Below are 12510 nucleotides of genomic sequence, written 5' to 3' on the forward strand. Positions count from 1 at the left end.
AAGGCCTAGAAGCAACGAGGGGCTTGGCATGTTGGGAAAATGGGCACAGAGGGGAGATTAGAGTGCAGGAACCAAGGGAAGAGCAGGGCAGGAAAGGAACCTCTGCAGGGCCAAAGAACATCAGGGCATGAGTGCCTCTGAAGCCACAAGAATCGTAGAACAAGGTGCCATTCCGCCCTGCTCACATTATGTTAGAGAAATGGACTATGGGGGCTGAGAGAAGACAGGAGGGTTCTCTGCAGCTGTGCAGGTCTGTGCAGGGATTCCAGGTGGAACAGCAATCCTCCCGACCAGCAGCGTGCATGAGTGGGCAGGGGTGAGGTAAGCCCTGGTGGATTGGCACATCCAGCATGAATAAAGGAAAATTCTAGAAGGTTGCATTTAGGCAATTAAAGTGTGACATAAACGCCTGAGGGACAACCCCAAGAATCCAGCAGAAGTAGAAGGGTGTTCACCACCAACTGGGTCATGACAGCAGCACCTGCACCCCTACCACCACCCCAGTTATCGTAAAAGAGAACTGGATCTGGGGAACTGGACAAACGGGCACTGAAGGACAGAGTACAGAAGTGGGGCATTGGGAAAACATTGACAATCCGCATTGACCACTCCATGGGTTGGGAGATGAATGAAGAGGTTATCAGGGGCTCTGAACTCAGACTCAGCTCTGAGGATGTGTTCCCACCCAGCTAGTACAGGTGTGTAGTCGGGGCTTCCACAGGGGTTGATGCTAGGAATGGAGGGACAATAGAAAGCTGACAACAGAAGCCACATCCTCACCCTCCATTGCCATCTGTCCTGATGCCATACAAGAAAAAAAAAGCTAGCAAGCAAAAAGAACCTCTTTCCTTCTCTTACAGACACTTTTGCCCCCTTTAGAAGACCCTGGAATGTTGTCTGGCAAAGGAAAAAATCACCACCTGTGTGTGTGCAGCCTCAGTGTCACCAGATGGGGTACATAGGTTGCTTCGGGGCCAAGAATCAACAGCTCAAAAACTGCCATTAGGCAAGTCTAGAGCCGAAACTGGGGCGCGTGAACACTTTCCTGGGGGAGGGGAGGATACTACTGTGTTCTAGAATACCTGTGACACAGAGGTGTTCTGAAAGTAAGTGGATTCTTCGGGGTCGACCGGAAACCCGCAAAGCAACTTCTTATCTTCAGGTTGCTTCTGAACCACAAGACAGTAACCAACCAAGCTGGAACGCAGTGCCTGGCGCTGGCTTTGCCTCAGTCTAGAATCCAGAGGAGTCCCACAATCGCTTACAGAGTCTTTATGTCAAAGTCCAGGCCCTGGTCAGATTCTGAAAACCCTGAGGCAGGGCCCTGAGGTCATAGGATATGGCTCCTGGTAGGGTGAAGACCAGAGTTAGATTTTGAAGACAGGGTAGCAACTGGATGTGGCAGGGAGCGCCTCTAGGAAAAGGCAGCTTGTTTGGACAGAAGACAGACTGCAGGGGAAGCTGGACACCATCAGAAACTCTCCTTGATCTGAGTTGTTCAGCCCTTCTTGCTTACCACATGCCAGCCTGTGTCTCCTGGTCTTAAGAGACGGTGAGAAGCAAGGGTTATAGGCAAATGTAGCTAGCATTTAGACCACCACCATCATTAACACAGCTGCTCCTCTGACTCCACTCAGCATGAGCCTAATTGATAATATGAGAAGGGCCTCAGTTTAATCTATGAGAAAAGAAGAGAGAGCCCGGTGACACACAGGGACACACACACAAAGGCAAGAAGGTGCTGTGACCTCAAAGTGGTGAGCACCCTACAGCCCCTGAAAATCCCTGTTCTATCAAACACATGAACTCCTGGGAAAGCAACTGTCAGGATCAATCCCTCTTCCCCACAGGAAACACATTCTGGGAGTCATGTGAGCACACAGAAACGATCTTGTACACACGTGCCAGCATGCACAATTGCAGTCCCTGCTCTTGAACCCCTCTGATATCCACCAAGGGAGAAGGGAGGCGTGGCCAGCAACTAATGCCTCAAGCTCACTTGGAAGCTCACTTGCTTCCAAGTGGTTCGTGAGGCTGTATAGGCTTCTTTGCCAGTGAACACCCAGAAGCTGTGTTATGTAAATGTTCTGGGCAAATTATTAACCAACTCGAAGAGAAGATACATTTTGGTGAGATACCCAAAGGGCATGGCCAACCCTGTACCAGAAACTAGAGCAAAGTAGGTTCCGAGCAGAATTGAGCAGCTCTGGATCTGCATGGCTTCACCAGGAGCTACAACTTCTCGATTTCCTTCATGAAAAAAAAAAAAAAGGAGAAAAAAAAAAAACAATTAGCTTAGAAATAATGCTTTCTCTATAAAACTGTGGCTTTTTTTGGAGGCTTGTTTCTTTGATTTTTTTTTTCTTCCAAGAAAGCCGTAATAAAGATTCTTTCATCTTAATAAAGTCAGGTGTGGGAAGGTTCTCGACAGGCACTAAAGCAGGCAACAAATCCACTCACTAGAGACTAACCCAGAAGAGCAGCAGCCTGCAGAGTGGGTCTGCCCTTCCACGTGACCACCGCTGTGCAGGAAATGGTGGAAGAGAACCAAGGCTCACTCTGGTGAGCTCTGCAGGGCCAGTTCAAACTTCACAAGAGTGGAACATTCTTAGGGTCACAAAAAGAAGGGAGTTAGAGCAGCAGAGAGAGGAGTTGGTTTATAGAGAAGGGAAACAGACCAGAGAGGGGCGACTCATACGTACGTCAGATACATGACTAAGAAACAAGGGTGCTGGAGACCGGATTGCAAGAGTCCATGAAAAGGGTGTTGAGTTTATCTCATGACTAATTAAGGATCAGACAGTGAGTGCAGAGCTGGAAAGGAATAACAGAGGTTGGAAGTGGTCACTGGTGCTTAACTGTGTTCCAGGCACGGTACCAGGTATTTAACATGTGCTGGCTCCTTTAATGCTCACGACTAGCCTGTGAGGTGGGCACTGTCTTCTCTATTTTACTAGTAAGGAAACGGAAGTGCGGGGAGGTCACATGGTGCGGAAGTGGCACAGAGAGGTCCAGGGAAAGCACAACCTCGGCCCTGGAACCCGTCTCACACAATGTCCAGAATGACACAATGTCCAGAATGTGGCCCTTCCTGCATGTTGTGGCCCTTCCTGCATGCTCTGGCCCTTTCTGCATGCTCTGGCCCTTTCTGCATGCTGCTGCCCTTGCTGTATGTTGTGCCCCTTCCTGCATGTTGTGGCCCTTCCTGCATGCTGCGGCCCTTCCTGCATGTTGTGGCCCTTCCTGCATGCTCTGGCCCTTTCTGCATGCTGCTGCCCTTGCTGCATGTTGTGCCCCTTCCTGCATGTTGTGGCCCTTCCTGCATGCTATGGCTCTTTCTGCATGCTGCGGCCCTTCCTGCATGGTGCGGCCCTTCCTGCATGTTATGGCCCTTTCTGCATGCTGTGGCCCTTCCTGCATGTTTTGGCCCTTCCTGCATGCTATGGCCCTTTTTGCTTGTTTTCCAATTGTGGCAGGCAGGTCTTTTCTGTTCCTTTCCCCCCCACACACATTGTTGTCTTACTTCAGTCATGGATTTAGGTTTCCATTCCTGACTAGAAGAGTAAATAAGTGTCCTGAGTCAGGCACTCCGTACCTTTGACTAGAGTGTTTATTTCCCAGCTCAAAACAAGGCCCAGGTCTGCTGAGGGCAAACGCAAACAGCTATGGTTTACAGAGAGGCGAGCGTCAACATCTCTTGAGACAAGAGTGCCGAAGGAGGCTTAAAGGAAGAAGGCCACACCCGTTGTGATGGGAGACCTCACCTCAGTGCCCAGTGGATTGGCCTCACCTGCAGAAGCAAGCTCTTGTCTCCCAGCTTTCTAGGAGTGGCCTGGATGGCAAGCAGAGTGCCTGGTTCGTGTGTGAGATCCCCAGAAGGGAACCTTATTAGATGGTCATTTGAGAAAGCAGTGAAGTCAAGAATGCCCTCCCAAGTCCCTTTCTCTGCCACTCCCTGTAAGATCTTGTCATGATTTTCTTGGTTGTAACTCTGCAAAAGTAGACAAGGAAAAGCCACCAGGAGGGAGTCTCACATGTCACAGGTATACAGGATGAGAAGAAGCCCCACCTCCAGCATGGCTCCCAGTGCAGTGCTCACTGTGTAATGGGGACAATGCATGCTCTGTCACCATTCCCACTGCCTCTGTATGGCTGCCTCTGTGGAGGCAGAGGAAGGAGGGCAGAACCCAGGAAGGTTCTCAAGACTCTGGGAAAATGGCAGATCCCAGAGAGAGTCATGAACACAAGCGATTTTGCACAGGAGTGCAAGGAAGAAGCCCTAGAACTCAGCACAGTGGCTCACACTTGTGACTTGGTGCTCAGAAGTCCCGAGGCAGAAGGATCCAAAGAGTTTAGGCCAGTCTGAGCTACAGAATGAGTTCTAAGCCAACTCTGGCTATATAGTAAAACCATATCTCAAAATACAAAAGAATGAAAAATGGAAAAAAATCAATAACAAAAGAAAAATTTGTGTTCCAGGCTCAGAGGCCTACATCAGAACCTGCCTATTTCTAGCTTGATTCTGCTCCAGGACCATCATGAAAAGGTCTCTGTGCTTTTTCCCAGGACACCTTGGGAGGCTCATTACCATCTCTGCCATAAATGATTTCCAGGTGTCTCTTGGCCTACAAGGACCAACATTAGGGCCCCAGAGCAACCCAGTGCTCCAAGAACTCGAGCACATTAGAAACCAACGCCAGAGCTCTGTCGTCAAGGAAGGGTGGGCGCCACCACTGTGTCAACAAATACAAAACACAAAGAGCCGCTAAAAGCACAAGCATCCACCTGTGGGGATAATGGAATATGTTGACATTTAAGGAGCCCCTCAAATGTGGCAAGGTCAGAAATCCCTGCTGTGATCCAGCCGCCCTCTCCCTGGCCTCTGCCCAGTGTGGGCATCCATGACGGAGGGTTGCCTAGGCGATGTCTGAGCAGTGCGCCTCTAGTCACCGCTGATGTAATTAAAATGGAAACCTTGAGAGCATGCTTCAAAGAGAAACAAATCATGCCACATCCAAGAGCCCTTTTCCTTAATGCCTACAAATAAACCCCATCTCCTCGTTCCTCGGTCGCTCTCCTCACAGCTGCTTGGCCAGTTCCCCATGCCTTCCCAACTCTCTGACACAAAGAGAGTCTGTTTGTTTCCGTGTTTGGGTTTCTTCTTCCTTTTAGCGTGCTCTCTCCAAGCACACACACACACACACACACACACACACTCACGCACGCACTCACGCACGCACATGCACATACGTGCGCGTGTGTGTGTGTGTGTGTGTGTGTGTGTGTGTGTGTGTGTATGTGTGTGCAGGCACTTTAAAAAAAAAACTTTCCCTATTTTTCAGATCTGGGGAGCCTGTTTTCGTTTTCCTCCACACCACCAACCAGGCAATCAAATTGGCCTGTTTACATCATTTTTCAATGGACTTGGCTTCAGTTAATGAAAACAAGAACACCTACATCAATAACAGCAAGCTGTTGCAAGACCTCTACCTGAAGCCTCTCCAGCACCAGTGGACAGTCCTGCTCCAGTCCCGAGCCTTCTGTGCTGCTTCTGTACTCTCTGCTCCCCTGTTTAAGCTTCCAGTGGCTTCTGTCTTGAAATAAAGAGAGCATGCTTGCAGCGTTCTTTTCTCCATTCATTCATTTGCAAATGATTGATCATCTGAGTAATTGCAATTCAAAATACTTCCACTAAGGGTGGTACATGTTCTCCCACAGTATGTAAGGAGATTGGTTTCTGGGTCCTTCCATCCTCTGGGCCCACACCACCCTCCCTGACACCTAGATATGCAGGTGTTTGGGTCCCTCACATACATCACGTGTTTGCACATAACCTGCTCTGTCCTCCTGCTTATGTCAAATCATCTCAAGATTACATACAATACCTAACATGGTGTAAATGCTATGTCAATAGGTGTTATGTAGGGAATCATAACAATAAAAAGCAGTCTACGCCTGTTTAGTACCAGTGCATTCTGATCTAATATTTTAGATCAGAAATATTTAAATCAGGACCCACAGTTGGCTGGATCTTTGCATGAAGAGCCTGTGGGTGCAGAGAGCCAGCTGCAAGTGTATAATGTCAGAGCCAAACGCCAGCATCTTCTCTTTCAGCTCCTGCGGGGAGAGATTACGAGCAAATCTTATCCTGTATCTTTGTGCTTTTCTTCTTTTTTCAAAAGAGAATCTACTCATTCAATAATCAGAAAAGAAATATGTCAGACATGTTTGTAAGTTCTTATAATAGGAAAGCAAACAGCAGAGAAAGGAAAAATGGATGCTCGACTATTACTTATTACGACCAGTGAATACACTGGTATTCTATTCCATGGTATACATGACATTTTCAGGAGTCCTTGATACAATCACAGCCCGAAGTCTGCCCACTTCATTAAATGGCTGCTGATTGAATGGCTGTCCTCACTGCGGCCACACTCTGTGTGTAGGTGGACTGGAGGGATAGGCTCTACCCGCTGCGGCTGTGGAGCCTGCACTTCAGATTTCCCTCTTCTGGCCTTGAGACAGCCTTTCAATCTTTCACTGTCCATCAGTGTGTGCGCAGCAAAATTTAGAGACAGGATAACACAGAAGGGGGCAACCGTGGTATTTTTTCCTCGCTATATCCTCTCAAGTCTAAATCAAATTTACCACTAGGGCTTCCAATTCTTTACATCAGAACTGCCAGTCTGTAAAGGTGACAAAGAATAATGTTTCCTGCAAAAGCCATTGGGAAAAAAAGTTATATGAAAGTATTATGTTGAGGTTTCTTCCCGCAGAAAAAAATAGAAAGTAGTACAATCTTTGTAAGAGGTAAGAGTTTATTGCTATTTGGGCAATCTCACTTTTGGAAATATGTTCTATGAAAATAATATGTGTATAAAGATATAGAGATATAGATATATCAGATATTGTTTTAAATGACAACAACACATACACATGCACACAAATGTGTCTCATTGCACACCATCCAAGGTCTTGCTTAAATAATAATACAGTCTTATTTTAAATACATAAAGTCATAAATAGCAATGGGAGAAGTTCATATGTGTAGACATGGAAATATATCCACTGTTCTATATAAATAAATGTTAGAAAAGCAGACAGGACCTTCCTCTTCCCCCGGGTTCCATATCCCTGCCCACAACTTTGTCAGAAAACTTCTGCTTTACTGGAGACCACACCAGTACTAGGAACTCCAGGTAAGACCCCCCCACCCACCCACCCACGAACCCTCCTTAGAGCTTGCCCAGTTATTCCCATCAGAACCCTCTCCCTTTGGCTCTACATCCCAGCCCAAAACTCCAGCAGAAGACCCCTACTCTGCCAGAGGCCAAGCTGGTACCTGGCCTCAGAGGCCAGACAGGCCACCAAAACCCCAGCAGGGACACACTACTGGGTATGAAGACTTGATGGTCACCAGAATCGCAAACCCCTCAGCCAGAAGACCAGAGAGGAAATAGAAACCTGGGGCATGGGACATCCAAAAACAGTCACCCAACAAAGATAAACTCAGAAGTTGACACCTAAACCAAAACCCAGATGACTAGAGACCAGTATAAGAACACAATCAAACAGCCAGGGTAATATGACACCACCAGAATTCAGCTATCCTACTATAGCAAGCCTGGAGATTAAAACACAGATGAAGCACAAGAAAATGACCTTAAATCCAATCTTATGAAGATGATAGAGACCCTTAAAGAGGAAATGGACATATCCCTTAAAGAAATCCAGAAAAACAGAAACAAACAAATGAAGGAAATGAATAAAATTGTTCAAGACCAGAAAATGGAAAGCCATAAAGAAAACTCAACTGAGGGAATCCTGAAGATGGAAAATCTATGTAAGTGAATAGGAACAACAGACACAAGCATTACCAATGGAATACAAGAGATGGAAGACAGAATCTCAAGCATAGAAGATATGACAGAAGAAATTGATACATTAGTCAAAGAAAATGTTAAATCTAAAAAGTTTCTAACACAAAACATTAAGGAAATCAAGGACACTATGAAAAGACCAATCCTAAGAATAATAGGAATAGAAGAAAGAGAAGATTCACAGCTCAAAGATTCAGAAAATATTTATAACAAAATCATAAAAGAAATTTTTTGTAACCTAAAGAAGATGTCTAGAAAGATACAAGAAGCTTACAGAACACTAAAAATTGTACCAGAAAAATTCCTCACCACCACATAATAATCAAAACACTAAACATACACAACAAAGAAAGAAGATTGAAATGCTGCAAGAGGAAAAGGCCAAGTAACTTATAAAGTCAGAGTTATTAGAATTACATCCAGCTTCTCAGTGGAGATGTTAAAAGCTAGAAGGGCCTGGACAGATGTCTTGCAGGCTCTAAGAGAGCACAAATGCCAGCTCAGACTACTATCTATACTCAGCAAAACTTTCAATTACCATAGATGGAGAAAACAAAATATTCTATGGCAGTCAAATTTGAACAATATCTATCCACAAATCTGGCCCTATAGAAGGTACTAAGGAAAACTCTAACCCAAGGAGGTTAACTATACCCAAGAAAACATAAGAAACTAATAATCTCATACAAACAAAACCAAAAGAAGGGAGGCACACACAAATACATACACAACAATAATTAACAACCATTAGTCATTAATATTTTCAGTATCAATGGACCCAATTCCCCAATAAAGACACAGGCTAACAGAATGGATGTGAAAGCAGGATCCATTCTTCTGTTGCATACAAGAAACACATCTCAACATCAAAGATAGATATTCCCTAAGAGCAAAGGGTTGGAAAAAGATTTTCTAAGAAAATATGGACCCAAGAAGCAATCAAGTGTAGCTCTATCTAGTATCTAATAAAATAGACCCAACTAAAATTAAGCAAAAGAGATGGGGAAGGACACCTCAGACTCATCAAAGAAAATATCCATGAAGATGATGTTTCAATTTTGAACATCTATGTCCCAAATGTTGGGGCACCCACATTTGTAAAGAAATGTTACTAAAGCTTAAATCACACATTAATAGTGGGAAACTTAAACACCACATTCTGATCAATAGACAGGTCATCCAGACAGAAACTAAATAGAAAAATAATGGAACTAACAGATGCTTTGAATCAAATGAACCTAACAAATATCTTCAGAACATTTCACCAAAATACAAAAGAATATACTTTCTTCTCAGCACCTCATAGACATTCTCCAAAATTGACCACATACTTCATTACAAAGCAAGTCTAAATAAACACAAGAAAATTGAAACACATACACACACCAGGTATCTTATCAGACCACCATGGATTAAAACTAGATTTAAGAAACAAGAGAAAGTATAAAAACTCACGGAAACTGAACAACTCTCTATTGAATGACTACTTAGTTAAGGAAGAAAGAAAGAAATTAAAGACTTCCTAGAACTCAATGAAAATGAATGTGCAACATAGCTAGACTTATGGGCCACAATGAAAGTGGTAATATAAGGAAAGCTCATAGTACTAAGTGACTCATAGAGAAATTGGAAAGATCTCATACTAGAGACTTAACAACACAACTTGAAAGTTTTAGAACAAAAGGAAGCAAACACACCCAAGAGGAGTAGATGCTAGAAAATAATGAAACTGAAGGCTGAAATCAATATAATAGAAACAAAGAGAACAATACAAAGAATCAATGAAACAAAAAGCTAATTCTTTGAGAAAATCAATAAGACAGACACACCTTTGTCAAACTAACTAAAAGGCAGAGAGAGAATATCCAAATCAACAAAATCAGAAACAAAAATGAGGATATAACAACAGACATGGATGAAATCCAAAGAATCATTAGGTCATATTACAAAAACCTGTATTCCACAAAATTGGAAAAATCCAAAAGAAATGAACAAATTTCTTGATAGACACTACTTACCAAAGTTAAATCAAGACCAGATAAACAGTTTAAATAAACCTATAACCACTAAGGAAATAGAAGCAGTCATTAAAAGTTTCCCTACCAAATAAAGCCATGGGCCAGATGGTTTTAGCACAAAAGTCTACCATACTTTCAAAGAGAAGCAAATGCTAATACTCCTCAAATTATTTCACAAAATAGAAACAGAAGGAGCATTGCCAAATTCATTTTATGGGGCCACATAAACCGCACAAAGACTCAACAAAGAAAGAGAATTACAGACCAATTTCCCTCATGAACATTAATGGAAAATACTCAATAATACAAACCAAATCCAAGATTTCATCATGATCAAGTAGACCTCACCACAGAGATGCAAGGATGGTTCAACATATGAAAATCTATCTATATATTCTAACATATAAACAAACTGACAGAAGAAAAATCAAAAGATCATTTCACTAGATGCTGAAAAAGCCTTTAACAAAATCCAACATCCCGGTGGTAGTTTGAAGCAAAATGGCCCCCAAAGGAAGTGTCACTCCTGAGTAGTATGGCCTTGTTGGAGTAGGTGTGGTCTATCTAGTTGGAGGAAGTGTGTCACTGTAGAGGCAGGCTTTGAGGACTCATGTATGCTCAAGATACCACCCGGTGTCTCAGACCACTTATTGTTTCCTGCAAGATATAGACCTCTCAGCTACTTCTCTGGCACCATGTCTGCCTAAATGCCACTATGTCCTACCATGACGATAATAAACTGAACTTCTGAACTGTAAGCCACCACAATTAGATGTTTTCCTTTAAAAGAGTTGTCATGGTCATGGTATCTCTTCACAATAGAAACCGTAACTAGGGCAGAGGTTGGAACCAGACATGGGAGTATTGCTGTGACAGGTTGGACCATGGTTTTGTTCAAAGGAAATTGGACTTTGGGAGTTTGGATTAAGAAAGCAGTAGAATGCTTTAATCATTGCCTGATGGGCCAGACTAGTAGGATCATGGAAGACAGTGGTGCTGAGTGTAGTGTGAACTTTGGGTGCCTGGATCAAGAGGATACAGAGGAGAAGAAAGTTAGTATATAGCCTAGAGACCTATCTTGTGAAATGTGAAATTTTCAACATCCTTCGCCATCAGGGAATGTGCCACAAACCACAACATTATATAGTAATTGCTTAGCCATCTTTTCACGAGTAACCTATCATAACCAAGAGATCTGGTAAAGGCTAAACCAAAAGGCAAAGCTTTTTGGTATTATTGCTTTGTGAATAAGTGACTGTACTTTGCTGTAGACTTCGCTGTAGCTAACTCTTTTCTGCTACATATTTGGGAATTAAATCTGGAATTCAGAACAGTTTCCCACTGCCAGGCCTTCGTTCCTCTCCCCTAGGTAAGAGCAAAGATCTTCCTTCCTGCAATTATCTTTATCAATAGTCATTTGGTCAGTGCTTAGGGTCCAGGCATAGAGCATTCTATCCAAGATATTCACAGATATCCAAGGACACAGAATTACTCCTTGCCCAAGCTGCTGCTCTGGTTTTACCCCATGACCAGATGGTTGGTAACAGCATCCCCTGGAACTGATGGTTTGGGGCCTGGGTCCCTTCTTTGTTTCTACCGCCCAGAACAAAACTCCAGACCTAGGCCCATCGAAACTGCAGCATCTGGTATATGTGCTATCTGATCAAGAGCCATCAGCTTCTCCCTGACTGTTTACGTATGTTGCCTTGATACATGCTGGGAGAAAAGAAGTGGTGCGCTAATTTAAACAATTGTCATAATTTTACTAAAGATAAACCTTTTAGCTCTTTATTAACCACCTCTAAACGTGCACCTTCCCCTCTAGAATTCCCTGATGATTTAATTACTTTCTTAACTAACTTTCTCCATTGAGGAGTTCACTGGTGCATTGATCTCTCTCTCTCTCTCTCTCTCTCTCTCTCTCTCTCTCTCTCTCTGTGTGTGTGTGTGTGTGTGTGTGTGTGTGTGTGTGCGTGTGTGTGTGTGTGTGTGAAAATCCTTATCTGATTTTCTATGGGATAAAATAATTCTGGTCCCGGAACCTGCTAGAACTCGGGAATTGCTGGTTTTTGAGGTACATATAACTGGGAACATTTGTAGTGAATAGAACAAGAGAGAGCAAGTGAGAACTGATAGACATGAGAAACAATAAAAAGAATAATAAAGAAAGATGGATAGATGGAACCTGTTATGAGTAGATTCTTACCCCTCAGATTCTTAGCCCCCCTTTAGCTACTCGTGGCATCTTTAATTGAACCCTGAACTGAAGCTTTAAAGGTTAGAACTTTAAGCCTCCCATTAGAAACGCAAATTAAAATGACTCTAAGATTCCATTTTATACCTGTCAGAATGGCTAATATAAAAAACACAAGTGACAGCTTATGCTGGAGAGGGTGTGGAGCAGAGGAAACATTCCTCCACTGTTGCTGGGGGGGGGGGTGAAAACTTATACAGCCACTTTGAAAATCAATATAGTGGTTTCTCAGAAAATTGGGAATCAATCTACCTCAATACCCAGTATCCCACTCTTAGGCATTGTGGTAGTTTAAATTCAACTGACCCTTATAAGCTCATAGGGAATGGCACTATTGGGAGGTGTGGTTTTATTGGAG

This window comes from Microtus oregoni, unplaced genomic scaffold (genome assembly GCF_018167655.1).
Source record: "Microtus oregoni isolate MIOR12 unplaced genomic scaffold, Mior012 000028F_ref0000031, whole genome shotgun sequence".
NCBI lineage: Eukaryota > Metazoa > Chordata > Mammalia > Rodentia > Cricetidae > Microtus > Microtus oregoni.